Source organism: Mus musculus, chromosome 12 (genome assembly GCF_000001635.26).
Source record: "Mus musculus strain C57BL/6J chromosome 12, GRCm38.p6 C57BL/6J".
In the NCBI taxonomy this organism is placed as follows: Eukaryota; Metazoa; Chordata; class Mammalia; order Rodentia; family Muridae; genus Mus; species Mus musculus.
The window spans coordinates 44,183,030-44,197,668 of NC_000078.6; positions in this window are offsets into that span (position 1 = coordinate 44,183,030).

Consider the following 14,639-nt stretch of genomic DNA (forward strand, 5'->3'; position numbering starts at 1 on the left):
ATGTATACCTGCACATACATGGTAATATACCACATACATGTGAACTACAAACAAACAAGCAGCTATATAAATAAATATGTTAAAATATAGACTAGAGGTTTTAAAAAGAAATAGTCATGACCTTCATTTTAGAAGTCCACACGAACAGATACAGTTGTCAAAACATGACAGTTCTTTCAAAAGATGACTTCAAAGGATAATGTAATATCCTTTGAAACTCAAAAATATATTACATAACTGAGAAGAAAAATTAGTGAATATGAATTATTCCATAACCTCCTGGGGGTCCTCTGAATCATATTAATCAAAGTTTAGGGTTAGTTGGGTTTTTATCTCAGTAGTAGAGCATTTATCCAGCAAATCTGGTATCATGGATTTATTTCAGAGTCTTGGAAGAAAATAATTCTTGTTTGGATATCCCATCCTGGTTATAGGATCATCAGTTGTCATTCAGGCTCCACTTCTTCACTCTAGGAGCATGACTGGCCCTTGATCACCTTGGGGAGCAAGGTGGGAACAGCCAAGGGCTTGAGGAACATGAGGTGGCAGTGATCTTCCGAGGCAGCTTCAGTGAGATAGCTGATTTTAATGATGGGGAACAAAGGCCATTTAAACCTTTGGGGCAGGTGAGTAGGGGCTATCAGTGTAGTATGCCTCATTGACCATGGCCAGGGTGCTAGAGATGCCTCATTTACATAAGGAAGAATTCCAGGTGCTGCTGGACATGACCTTATAAGGAGACAGGAACTTTAAACTGGCTAACAGGTTTGGAAACCTCGACCCAACTCTTGCTACAGGTCTGCTTCCCCCGTCCCATGGCTCTCTGGCCCCACAATCAGTCTTACCATTACTGATACATGTGCTTTGCCTCTGAGAAATGTCCATGAGTTCTGGGACTAATGTGATGACAGCATAAAGGCCTGGCCCTTACTTCATACCTCCATTGTCATTATTGAGCCCCCTTCTACTGCCCAAATTTTCCATCAAGCTCTGAACAGAATTTCCCTTCTCCTTACAGGCTTTGGTGCTGACTTTATTTCTTCTTTAAAAAATCCCTTGGTATATGTTGGCTGAATTGCACATTTAGTTTAACATGTGTTTTTCACCAGAGTGAGTAATAGACATATTGCTCCAGTCTCTGGACTTTTTTGCAAAATTTTGTATAGCAGCCATGACAAATTAACAGTCTTAGTGGCCTAAAAGCAACACAAACTTTGGACATCAGAGTCTCTCCACCAGCCTAGCTTACTTCTGGATTTGGGGTTGGGTGGGGGAGGAGGTTTTAATTATATTTTGTTTATTTACCTTTGTGTATATGCATAGGGACAAGTACTATAGTGTATGAGTGGAGGTCAGAGGTCAACCCACAGGAGTTGGGTTCTCTCCTTCCACCTTGTAAGTCCCAGGGATCAAACACAAATCATCAGGTAAGAACCATTACCACTAAATAATCTTGCCATTTGCCTTTCTTAGATTTTTATTCCATTTTATGAGTAAGGATGTTTTTCCTACATGTGTTGTGTACTACATGTATGCTGCTGCCTATGGAGGACAGAAAAGAACATTTCATCCCCTGGGACTGGAGTTATAGGTAGTAGTGAGTAGTCATGTGGGTACCGGGAATTGAACCTCTGTCTTCTGAAAGAGCAGTCAGTTCTCTTAATTATTTATCCATCTCTCCAAACCTGGGGCCCATTTTCATTTAAAACAAGGTATTGCTTTATTGCCAGACTGGCTCATTTATGATCTTCCAGACTCAATATACTAAATGATTACAGGTATGTGCCACCACACCACATTTAACCATTACCTGTCCTTGTGATCTTTTCTCCATTCTCTGATACAGTTCTGGGCAACTGCTCACTGCTCTTGGCAGTGAATAAAAGAATCCTATTGAGTGGCAAGCACTAGACTTCAACTTGACTTACAGAAGATTTTCATGGTTGTTTCATCCTGTCTCTCATAACTCGTTCAGAGATGGCTGGATCCAGAGATGAATAGCTCTAAACATCCCAAGAGATCGAAGCCCAGAGTGTAGCCCTTGGAAACACCATGTTTGTGCTTTCTCTTCTTTTAGTAGGATTAGCAGAAATGCTGTGAATGGTCTAAATATGAATTCACAGGTATTTGATTAGATCCACAATGAGATCAATTAGCAAGTATCTTAAAAGCACTAGAAAAAGATAAAAATTAATGTGTTTGAAATTAAAATGGAAAAATATTCAATATCACTTATTATGGCTTATACAATTAAAGGAAGTGATGGGGTGGGTTGTTTCAAAGATTTTTTTTTAAAGATAAACTCACACATCTTTTATTCTATATAAAATAGCTAACACCTTAATAAACGTTTCAAGTTCTCTGATTTTTCTTAACACTTGGGAGCTGTACCTTATTTTTTTTTTAATCCACCAATTTTGATACCTATGTAATGGTTAATCTTGATTGGATCTGGAATCAGCTAAGAGAGACACCTCTGGGTAGGTTTTGGGTTGTTTCCTGAGATTAGCTGACAGGGAAGACCCCTCCCAAGTATGGGCATCACCTGCCAGCAGTGACCCAGACGTAAGGAAATCTGAGAAGAGAACAGACCAGCTTTGCTCTCTTTTGGTGAGCTCAGCTGCCGTGTGGCTATCAGTGCTTCCATTCTCCACTGACCATTGACCCCACCCTTCTTCTTTGGCATTCTAGTGTAGACAAGCAGCTCTTTAGGAATCCTCCAGACCTTCAACACCAGCCTGGGACTGCTGAAGGAAACCAGACTCTTGCACTGAGCAGCTAGTTTTCTCAGCCTTTTAAGATATAACTAGCCGTTATTGACCTAGGCACTCCACACTGTATACACTGTTGTAATACATTCCTTTCACAGTTGTGGAGGTTTGAATGAACCCCCATAGATTCATAGAGAGTGGCATTATTGGAAGTGTGGCAGTTAGAGTAGGTGTAACCTTGATGGATAAAATGTGTCACTGGGGGTTGGACTTTGAGGTTTCAGAAGCTCAAACCAGGTCTAGTGGCTCACTGTCTCTTCCCATTGCCTGCCAATCCAGATGTCGATCTCTCAGCTACCTCTCCAGTATCATGTCTGCCTGAGTGCCACCATGCTTCCTACCATGAAAATAATGGACTAAACCCGGTGAATGTATGTCTGCCCCAATTAAATGTTTCTTTATAAAATATGCCAAGATTCTGATTTCTAGTCACACCAATAGAAACCCTTACTAAGATAATACATATTAATTATTTCAGTGCTATTTCTCTAGAGAAGCCTGACAAATACAATATATAAACTGGTACTGTCTTCTTTTGACCATATATCTTCTAAGAAAGTGTTTTAGATAATTTGGACAATTGAAGTTAACCAGAAAATTGTTTTCTCATATTAATATGTATAAGAGGACATGAAAGCAGAAAACTTACATCAAAGAACTGTTATTTCAAGTTTTTAGAAAATATTTTAGATAACCAAATAAGCAATGAAATGTCTTCAACAAGAAAAATGTAATTAATGTATTTAATAGAAACACAACATCCTAATTCAAAGTTACAAAATCTATCATGTAAATAGAGTATTTTCTCATGATTCAGAAAACCAAATTATTGGATATATGCATTTATAAGACTACTAATACATTCATTCACTAAATAGCAATTGAGAATTTCTGTGCCAGTCACTGATAGTTGCACCTAGAATACACACAGGTCCCTGTCCCAAGGAGGAAAAAAATGGCAATAGCTTATAAATAATAAAATAGGTTTCATGCATAAACCTAAGGAAAAAGAAAGGGATGTAGAGTTTGAGATTGCAGAACGTGTGGTAAGAAAGCCCTTAGAAATACTGCAAGGTCTAGGGAATTCTCAGAAGCTCCCAAAAGAATACAGACTGCTGACATAGCTCTTGTTTGACTATCAGAACTGGATTGTAAGATACTCTTATTAAAGACACAACATACTCTTTGGTCACAGGACACAGAGAAGCCAAGATGGCACTGAACTAGAAATTCCTACCTTCCTGGCAAGCATCCTTGGTTGCAGAGGATACAAGTAGACTCCTAGAGGAAAACTCTCATCAATGGTCTCTCACAATTCTAACAAAGCATGTGTATTACATAGTTACACAATAGATAACAAATACCCAGTGGCACATTTACTTGGGGCATAACCAACTACTCTGTGATTGAATGTAAGTCCTGTCACTTGGGAGAGAATATCCACCTGATACTATAATCCTGGCCTATGGCTGTGGGGCTATGGCATAGTTCCAAGGAGGGAACATGTCAGGGGTCTGTGGTTATTTGAATACACTTGGCTCGTGGGAAGTGGCACTTAGGAGGTGTGGCCTTGTTGAAATAGGTGTGGTCTTGTTGGAGGAAGTGTGTCACTGTGGAAATGTGCTCGGAAATGTGCTCAAGCTCCAGCCAGTGCAAAGGAGAGAGTCTCTTTCTGGTTGCCTTCAGATCAAAATGTGGAACTCTCATCTCCTTCTCCCAAACCATATCTTCTTTAGGCTGCCAGGCTTTCTGCCATGATAAAAATGGGCTGAACCTCTGAAACTGTAAGCCATCCCCCAAGTAAATGTTTGCCTTTATAAGAGTTGCCTTGGTCATGGTGTCTCTTCACAGCAAAGGAAACCCTAGTTAAGACAGGGCCTCAGCAAACATCATAGCTGGTAGAGTAACGATCCATGTGTAGCAAGAAGAAAATCTGGTTCAACATACCTCAGGAGCCAGTGTTGTTTGAAAATTCTTGAGTCTGACATCAGGTAGTTTATTTTAGGCATATATAAAAACAGCATAATTTTGAAAACGAAGTTTTATCTTAGTTAGGGTTTTATTGCTGTGAAGAGCCACAGTGACCAAGGTATCTCTTATAAAGGCAAACGTTTAACTGGGGCTGACTCACAGTTTCAGAGGTTCAGTCCATTATCATCACAGTGGGAAGCATGGCATGGTGCATACAGACTTGGTGCTGGAGGAGCCAAGAGTTCTATATCTTGATCCAAAGCCAGGGAGAAACTCTGATTCGACACTGGGTGAAACTTGAGCACTAGGAGACCTGAAAGACTGCCTCCATAGTGCCGCATTTCCTCCAGCAAGGCCACACCCCCTAATAGTGCCACTTCCTATGGACCTATGTGCCAGTTACGTTCAAATTACCAGAAGTTTCCTGGTGTAACACAAACCCATGAATGCAGGAGGCATAATTACCTCAAAATTCTTCTCAAAATGCATGTTGTTTCTTCCATGAAGATGGAAGATAGGCTACATGTGTTACTTTAAGGGCCTAGGAGAGGATCTAGTATAGTCTCAGCCATACTCAGAGGTCATCTGTGGGGGAGATCCTGGCCAAATAGCACAAAGGTAATCCAGGATATTAACTAGTTCCTGCTTGTGGAAGCCTTAGGGGGTGGGGAGGGGGAACCCTGGCCACACAGATAGAACAGAAGCCATTTAGACTATTAGCCTCCTTTGGTCTTGTTTGTGTGAGCTTGTTAGGAACTAGGTATGGCCACAGAGGTTATGGAGGTTGTTAGCCACCTCCATTCCCAGTCTTCTCGGTGGGAAACAGGTTACACATGTTTTCCTTTAAAAAGACCACCCTGCATGTTCTAAGATTCCTGGTTTCACTAGTGCATTCTATGAGTGCATGGACCCTTGTACTCACAATAATACACTACTTCCTTAAACCAGCATGTTGTTAAACTACTGTCTAAATATATCAGTAAATTAGTGTAACTTTCAAACTGGGACACAGAAATTCTTTTATTCAGAGGATGATGGTTAATGTCGTGACTCTTACCTGGCTAAAGTGGTGATCATTAGTTATTGATGAATGCTTTTCCTAAACAGGATATCTGTGTCACTATCACCAGCACTACCCCCATCACGTTCCCAGGGACATTACAGAAGAAAGGGAAGTAAGAATTTAAGGATCAAGGATAGAGGTAGATGCCATCAAGTACTGCCATCCAGATATGGCACTGCCTTTGCAAACATGAACACTTATCAATCAGGCTAAAGAATGGGCCTTGCAACTTTCATCATTGATTGGGGAGGTACCTATGAAAACCTATTCCTTCCTATACAGATAATGACTGTTAACGGTTGCTGAAGTAGGGTGTGTATGCAGTTTCCTCTAATGATATAGTCAATGCACAAGTAGGATGGGAAGAAGAAAGGGTTCTAAGGCAAAGAAAGGGGGTAACAGAGGCCTATAGGTATCAAATATAATCAGGGTAGAGTATATGTATTAAACTGTCAGCGTGGGGCAAAAGGTTCCATGTGAACCAAAAAGGCAGAATTTGAAGAGGGTGGCTATATGACAGGAAAATGGCCCAAATAAAGGAAAAACAAACGGCAAAACCCCCAGAGAAGAAACTGACTAAGAATGCTAATGGAAGAAAAATTACCTTTCTATGGCAGAATCAGAGTAAAAGAGGGGAGTCAGACTAGAAGATAGTAAAATTAGGTAAATATGTGGGCTGATTCCATATATCATTGTAAATTATTTAGTTCTAATGTGAATGACAAGGAAGCAAATGAAAGGCTTTAACACAGGAAGAAAAACAAGCTTTGATTTACCTCTTAAAAGGGCAATCCTAGTTGATGTCTGTGTGATGGAATGTAAAGGGTAAAGGATATTTATTTTTACCTAATAATTGGTATGGAAGACCATGGTGAGATCACCACTAGAGGAGTAAAGAGCCGTGAAATTCTGGAAATATTCTACATTTATATGCCATAGGATTGGCCATAGAGTTTAAGTTCAAGAGGATGAGAAAAATTATCAGTTCAAGGTTATAAGAAGAACAACTGGAAAGATAACTTTGCTGTCAGAATGCTAATTCCCTATTAAACGTGTTAAAATATGTTTAGCAGTTGCATATACAAATCTAGAGTTTTGAGCATATGGATCCTTACAGAGGATAGAAATTTCTATCTGGCAGATGTATTGATGGTATTAAAACTATGAGATTAAGAAAGCTGACTGAGGAAATGATAACAATGAAAAGTAAAACAGAAGCTCCAAAAGGGGAAATAAGGGAGGAAAGAAAAGGGATGAAGAAAGGACGAGAAGAGGAGGGGAAATGAACTAAAAGGAAGAGGAGGCAGGGAGGACCAAGATTCAGAGGATGAAGTGGGGTGGGGGGGAATCAACACGAGTCAGTGAGAAAACAAAGTTTAGTGTTTGAAGAGTAAAGTAAGACTATCAAGGAAGAGGGTGCTGACCTGGGGTGGACACTGAGATCTGAGAAATCCACAACTTGTTCTTTGATAATTTCACAGTGTGTGTAGGTCATCAATAAGCTCAGCAGAAGTTTCAGATGAGTGTTAGAGATGAAAAGTCCTAGAAGTTTCATTATAAAGCTGAACAGAAAAGTGAGGCAGCAGTTACAGGGAAGAAAAAAAAAGCCCAAGAAGTTTGCCTCGATATGGAAGAGATATTAACAGCCACAGACCTGTTTTCTGGTGTGAATTGCTAAAGGAAAGTGAAAACTGGTGACAGACAAGAAGGCATGAAACTCTGGAGCAAGGTCGTTGACTCTGGCTAACATGATCCAGTGCACAGCTGGAAGGGTTGGCTGTAGATAAGAACAGGAGGATTTGTTGATGGTAGTGGGTTCACACAATGGTAAAGAAAGCGAGCTGTTCTTATATAATGATGGGAAAACTGTGCCAGATTACACCAGTTTCCTTCCAGATGGAAAAAATCACAACTATAAATAAATGTTTATCTTTTCTCTTTCTTTCCATTGAGTTGGAAAGGTATTTCTCCAATACTAGCTTTGATCTTCACATTTCTATGTCATTACCCAAGTAGCAACCACAGAAGTTAATGAGTCCTCTGGGAATAAAAATGTAAGGAGAATATTTAGAGTTTTTGCTAATACACACACACAAACACACATACACTGCATGTTTTAAATCATGGATATCATGTATTTATGACCAACATCCCTCTTTAATCTGGAGCCTCCTAACGTTTATAGCAAAGAGTAACAAAATAACACAAAATGCAGTTTGCACCTTTAAGGCTATCACCTTCTCTTTAAATTGGTCTTCTGGAAAATTTTCTCCAGTGCTCATCTCAGCTCTGTGGGGAACATTTTGAAGCACTTGCTCATGACATGGTTTTACAGTAAAGTTGAAGTTTGCCTTTCCACAGTAGTTTGTTCTTTAATTAGGTCTAAAAGTATGTCTAGTCCAGAGTTTCTAAAGAACTTCAGATAGATTTCTTCTTAATTGGTCCATAGAGACCCTCTTGCAAAATTTTCTTGGCCATATATTTTTACATGCCTCAAACTATATCTGTTTTGTGGGGATAACCACTGTAAATTAGCATATTAAAGACTTTAAAAAATCTTGGGATAATAAGACACCTTCTGAATACCAGTGTTTGCTCTCCTCAACTACGAAATTCTTACTTTTCATTTAACAAAAACATAGCAGTTGGGAAACAGTGCTTTACAGCTATTCCTTTGCAAACCTACAGTATTCCATAATAAAAATATTTGAAATGTTTTGATAGTGTTATTCTAATACTGGAAACTACTTGCAACTCTGGCATGTTCTAGTGAACTTACTTATTCATTTATTATACGAAGAACATACACAATCCACTGCACTCACACAGATACTATAAGGAGTACATTGAGTGCTACCAAATTAAAGATTGGCTCTTAGGGAATTTCTGATGGTCTACAAACTGGCTCTCTGAAGTCAATACTGCTAACATTTGCTATTACAAAGCTCTAGTTTACCTCATGGAAGATTAGATTTCTAGATTCTTTATCTTAGACTGCATCATAAGACTTCAGCTGACCAATGAGATGAAGTATATATGTTTATTTGGGGCTAAAATTTGACAATATGAGAATTTTACTTCTTTAAATTTTATTTTATTTTTAGTTACATGAATATTGGTATGTATGAATGTATGTGGATGCAGGCAGAGACACAAGGCTCATCAACATGGGTTCTGGGGACCTAATTTAGGTCCTCTACAAGAGCAATATGTCTTCTTAAGAGCTTAGTCATCTCTGCAACCCAAGAGACTTTTAATGGGTTTTTGGGGTTTTATTTTGTTTGTTTGGTTGGTTGGTTGGTTGGTTTTGGTTGTTGGGGTTTTTTTTTGTTTTGTTTTGGATTTTGGTTTTTGGTTTTTGGTTTTTGGATTTTGGTTTTTGGTTTTTGGTTTTTGGTTTTTGGTTTTTGGGTTTTGGGTTTTGGTTTTTGGTTTTTGGTTTGGAGGGGGCGAATTTTTCCCTTATAACCAAAGATGCCTTACATAGAATTGTCAGGGTGCTTCCCTTGGGTCACCTGAAACCTACCTGGATATCATGTGGAAGATAGAATTAAATCACTAACATCATGGGCTGCTATTACAGCATTGACTGCACTGAGGAAGGAGCAGAGATGCATATACCATAACTTGCCCTACAGGGCAAAGAGAAATATCTTTTTCTACACCTTATCTTTAAGAAACACAATGAGCCGGGCGGTGGTAGCACACGCCTTTAATCCCAGCACTTGGGAGTCAGAGGCAGGCTGATTTCTGAGTTCAAGGCCAGCCAGGGCTACACAGAGAAACCCTGTCTCAAAAAAAAAAAAAAAAAAAGGAAAAAAAGAAAGATAGGAAAAGAAACACGCCAGGGGTGGTGGCGCTCGCCTTTAATTCCAGCACTTGAGGCAGAGGCAGGCGGATTTCTGAGTTCAAGGCCAGCCTGGTCTACAAAGTGAGTTCCAGGAGGGCTATAAGAGAAACCCTGTCTTGAAAAACCAAAAAAAAAAAAAAATAAATAAAAAAAGAAAGAAAGAAAGAAAGAAAGAAAGAAAGAAAGAAACGCAATGAGCCTACATGAAGAATCTATGTGTCAGAGAATAAGAATCAGTACTGCCTTAGTTGGGGTTTCTATTGCTGTGAAGATACACCATGACCATGTCAACACTCACAAAGGAAAACATTCAATAGGATCTGGTTTATGGGTTCGGAGATTTAGTCCATTATTGTCATGGTAGAAATCATGGTGATGCAGGGAGACTTGGCGCTGGCAAGGAAGCTGAGAGTCCTACATCTGGATCAGCAGACAACACAGTCACTGAGCCTGGATTGAGCATTATAGGCTCAAAGCCCACCTCCAGCGGCAAGCTTCCTCTAACAAGGCCACACCTATTCCAACAAGGCCACACCTCCTAATCACTGCCAAATCCACTCCATAATGACCAAGAACCAAATACATGCGCTTATGAGGTCCATTGCTCTTCAAACCACCACATTATCCAATGATAAGAAATTACAAATAGCCAAATCATGTCCCATTAGCAAACAGTCCTTCCTATTTCTACTTATGAAATACATAATAGAAGAATGATTTTGCAGAATAACCATTAGAAACATGCTAATGTAAAATTTATTTAAATTTAAATAAGAAAATGATAGAGCACTTTTAAATAATTACTTAAGTGTTAATAAATTTAAGTTGTAACAAAGTAAATTGAGAAATGTGAACAGAAAATTTCATTTTAATGACTTTTCCCTAATATATGTACTGAGTCATAGGATACTATTTCAAGTGATTATTATGTGAAATTATATTTAAATAATACGAACTTAAGTTTAAAAATTGAGTAAAGTGTTTGAAATATTGGTTGAAACTGCTAATTTAATGAGTGATAATTACATGAGGCACAATTAGCAAAAAGATTCTACCATTCTTGGGACCCGAGGAAGCATAATTAGATGGGGAAAGAATAAAACGAGCTTGCAGGGCCACAGCTAAGGGAAATAATCCAGATGTAGATTTGACTGTCTAAAGGCCCATGGTTTGGAATTCAAAGGTAATATTCAAATTAGTAAAGGAAATTTAGGTTTGGCTGTGTCAGGGTGAAACAAAGTGGGGAGGAATTACTAGCCAAACATTTGACTAGATAAAGGGGCAGGGACAGCAACCAATTCCAAGCAAAAAATAATAACTTGACTTTGATATGAGAGAGAGAGAGAGAGAGAGAGAGAGAGATCTCCAATTAATTAACAGTACTCAGTAAGAAAGTGACAACTGAGAGTCTTTTAACTTTTTTCCCATAAAAATGCCTGCATAATTACTGTATTTACAAACACTCAACAGCATTTTGATACATAGATACTAAGCAGGCAGCAAGGTTCATTTACTACCCAAATAGATGTTAAACTACCAAGGCAAAAGGGCAAGGCTTGCAACTATACTTCAGAAAATTCAGAAATTATATCATAGAACGTTAAGATCTATCCAGAACAGCTATTGCCACCAATATTAACTCTGCCAAGATGCTACAATATTTACAGTGAACTTTGTTCCTAACTAAATCCGATAATGGCAATCAGTTAGAGGTACAAAGAAAAGAGCCTGATGCCCTTTGAAAAACACTTAACAAATCTAACAATAAGAAACATCAAAATTAGAAATGTTCAATATCATTAAGGCTTTTTTTTTTTTAAGTGTCAACATTCAACTGCTCGGAGCATGTAAATTGTTTTTCCAACCTCCTAACTACTCTTTAATACAGGATTCTGTTTTTCTAGGTATCCTTCTTACTCTATTTTAAAGAATCAACAAGATCTACCATGCTATGAACTGGCTTAAATCAGTTAATAATGGCAGTCATACTCCCATCTCCTCATTAGTCACTGGTTCGAGCATGGACATGTAACAGCAGATAACATTTCTATCATGTTACTGTCAGCAAAAGAAGGAAACCTGCAACCAAGAGAGGTCAGAGTCAAGAAAACTAAAATTAAAAAAATAATAATAAATTTAAAAAAAAAAAGACAAACTTCTGGCATACTAGTTCTGAAGATGCCTGGCCTCTAGACTTCTTGTTAGAGAGAAAAATAATCCTTTTATTACTTGGGTTAATGCTTAATGTTAGCTTTGTCCCTGGAACCTTCAGGAATCATAACTTAGATACTAGATGTGGGGTTTGTGAGATATCACCTTGTTTTATTTGTTTAAAAATATAATAGAAAATACATTCACAAACAAATGAAAACTTTATAGACTTTTCTAATGTACTCTCCCCACTTCTTGCTGGTTTTCTCTGTTCTTTATCTTGCCTCTTTTTGCCTCATTTTTCAGGTATCACTTTTTCTTGTATATTATAATTTAGAGGAAAAAAATTTTATATAAAGGGTATGTGGTAGTAATTTCTTCATTCTTCAAAATGCTCATAATTTTGGTCTCGCCCTGTTAATAATTTGTTTAGCTGTAAGTTTAAAAACATTTCCCCCCAGACCTTCCAGGTCATTGCTTGTACTTCACCACCTTAGCCTTAATTTTCAGAGATCTGGTATACTAAAACTTTGTGGGAACATGCCTTCTCTACCAAATTTTGCTCATTACTATACAACGCTTTCCAGAAGGGGAGGAAAAAAGATGAGAAGGAGGATGTCCTAGAGGTTTATTGATGTGAAGAGATACCATGACGACCACTCATAACAAAACATTTGAGACTGGTTTACAGTTCAGATATTTAGTCCATTATTGTCATGGTGGGAAGCATGGAGTTAGTCATGCAGGCAAACAGAAAACTGGAGAGGTAGCTGAGAGTTTTACATCTGGATCTGCAGTCAGCAGGAAGAGAGATCCACTAGGGATTCCAAAGTCCAATCCCAATGATACACGTCCTCCAACAAAGTCATTCCTACTTCAACAAGGTCACACCTCCTGATAGTGCCACTTCCTATGGGATTATGGAGGCTGATTTTATTCAAATCACCACAGAGGAAAAGGAGAAGAGGAGATAAGAAGGGGAGGAAAAAGTGGAGGAGGAACACTTCCTATAGGTCTTAAGAGTTGGTGTACACTTGCCAGCAGTGGTGGTGCATGCCTTTAATCCCAGCACTTGGGAGGCAGAGGCAGGCAGATTTCTGAGTTCGAGACCAGCCTGGTCTACAGAGTGAGTTCCAGGACAGTCAGGGCTATACAGAGTAATCCTGTCTTGAAAAAAAACAGAACAAAAAAAAAAAAAAAAACCAACAAAAAAAGGAAGGAAGGAAGGAAGGAAGGAAGGAAGGAAGGAAGGAAGGAAGGAAGAGGAAAAAGAGTTGGTGTACCCTACTTCTGTACTTCCATTTCCACCTTTTCTCTATCCTTCCCTTTAAACTCCTTTGTAATGATTGGAGTTTTTGGATGTAATTTGAGACTGAGAGAGGAAAAGAATCCTTTGCCTTCTCCTACAACAGGGGACCATTTCCCCAATACTTACTCGAAATTTTATTATAAAAATTTACAACAGGAATAAAAACAGAAATTTTTAACTAATTCACATAGGTGGAAAAAATTAAGTATCACATTAATTTTATTCTTCAGCCCTGAGCATTGAGCTCAGATCACCAGGCATACTGGGCAAGTGTTCTACCACTGAGCTCTACTTCCAAACGTCTTATATTAGTGTTTTGAACTATTTCCCTCTACCTGGAGATATTCATTTTAGGAAAAATTCCTGTGCTTTTACTATTATTATTAAATGTATAGCAATCACTAGGTACTAACCCACCCTTTTGAGCAGACGTCTGCAGACCCAAAGATGAAGTATCTTGTAGTAATGCTATATAGACAAATAGATAATGGTTCTATAGAAGTTCTGACATGATTCAAATAATTTTAGGAGAAAAGTTTTTAGAGATGCTCTTATTTGCTAGAAAGATGTAATAAAGTTAGAATCAAGAATAAAATGTGCCCACTCCTCCAAATAATAAATAAAGGTTGCATAATAATAAATACAATGAGATTTCATAATTACACTAAAAGGAGAAAGCGACTTGGGCCAATTTTGTGTTCAAGGAAAAACATTTAGTCCCAAGGGTAAAGTCACAGATATGCACTATGATAAGGCAAGGCCATACAGAAACTGTTACTTTAACAAGTTAAAAAAAAAAAACTTTTAACAAGTATATTATAATGACACATTGCTTTGAACTTAATGTCAACATCCTTCTGTAACTCCCATTCCTTTTAACATTTTATCTTTGAGGTAATTTTCTAGGGAACTTTTGTGTAAAGAAGGAGGTATAAAAGACCAGAGAAAAGAAATACACACACACACACACACACACACACACACACACACACACATACAAGTGTGTTTGTCTGTTTGTCTATATGTTTGTGTGTAGGGTATATATGTATGCATGTAGGCATGCATGAATACTTGTAGGGTTGATTGACAGACAGTTGGGCCCAGCTAGAGTGTGGGTGTATGAATGTTTGAATGTATATGTGCCTGTGCATATTTGCCTGTACAAAGCATCTTTCCTTTCTCTCTGGTTCATAAAGAGTTAACCAGCTTAACCAGAGAGGCTAAGAAAGTAAGAAAGAAAGGTGCAGTAGCAATAAATCCTTTCACTTAATCCCCTGCTGTTTTATGATGAGGTGCTAAACAGTTTCTCACCTCAGAGGAACTCACAGAAGGCAGGTCAGCTACTGTAGCAAAGGGACTTAGACTTAAGATAGGTAATGTTTTATTATTATACAATAACCCTAAGTATCTGGTAAGACTAAGTCTTACCTCTCCGATGCCTCAGAAAGAACCAAACAAGAAAGAACAGCCTGGGCTGGTCCCCAGCACTCTAGATTCTCCATCTTCCTAATTCTGTGACCCTTT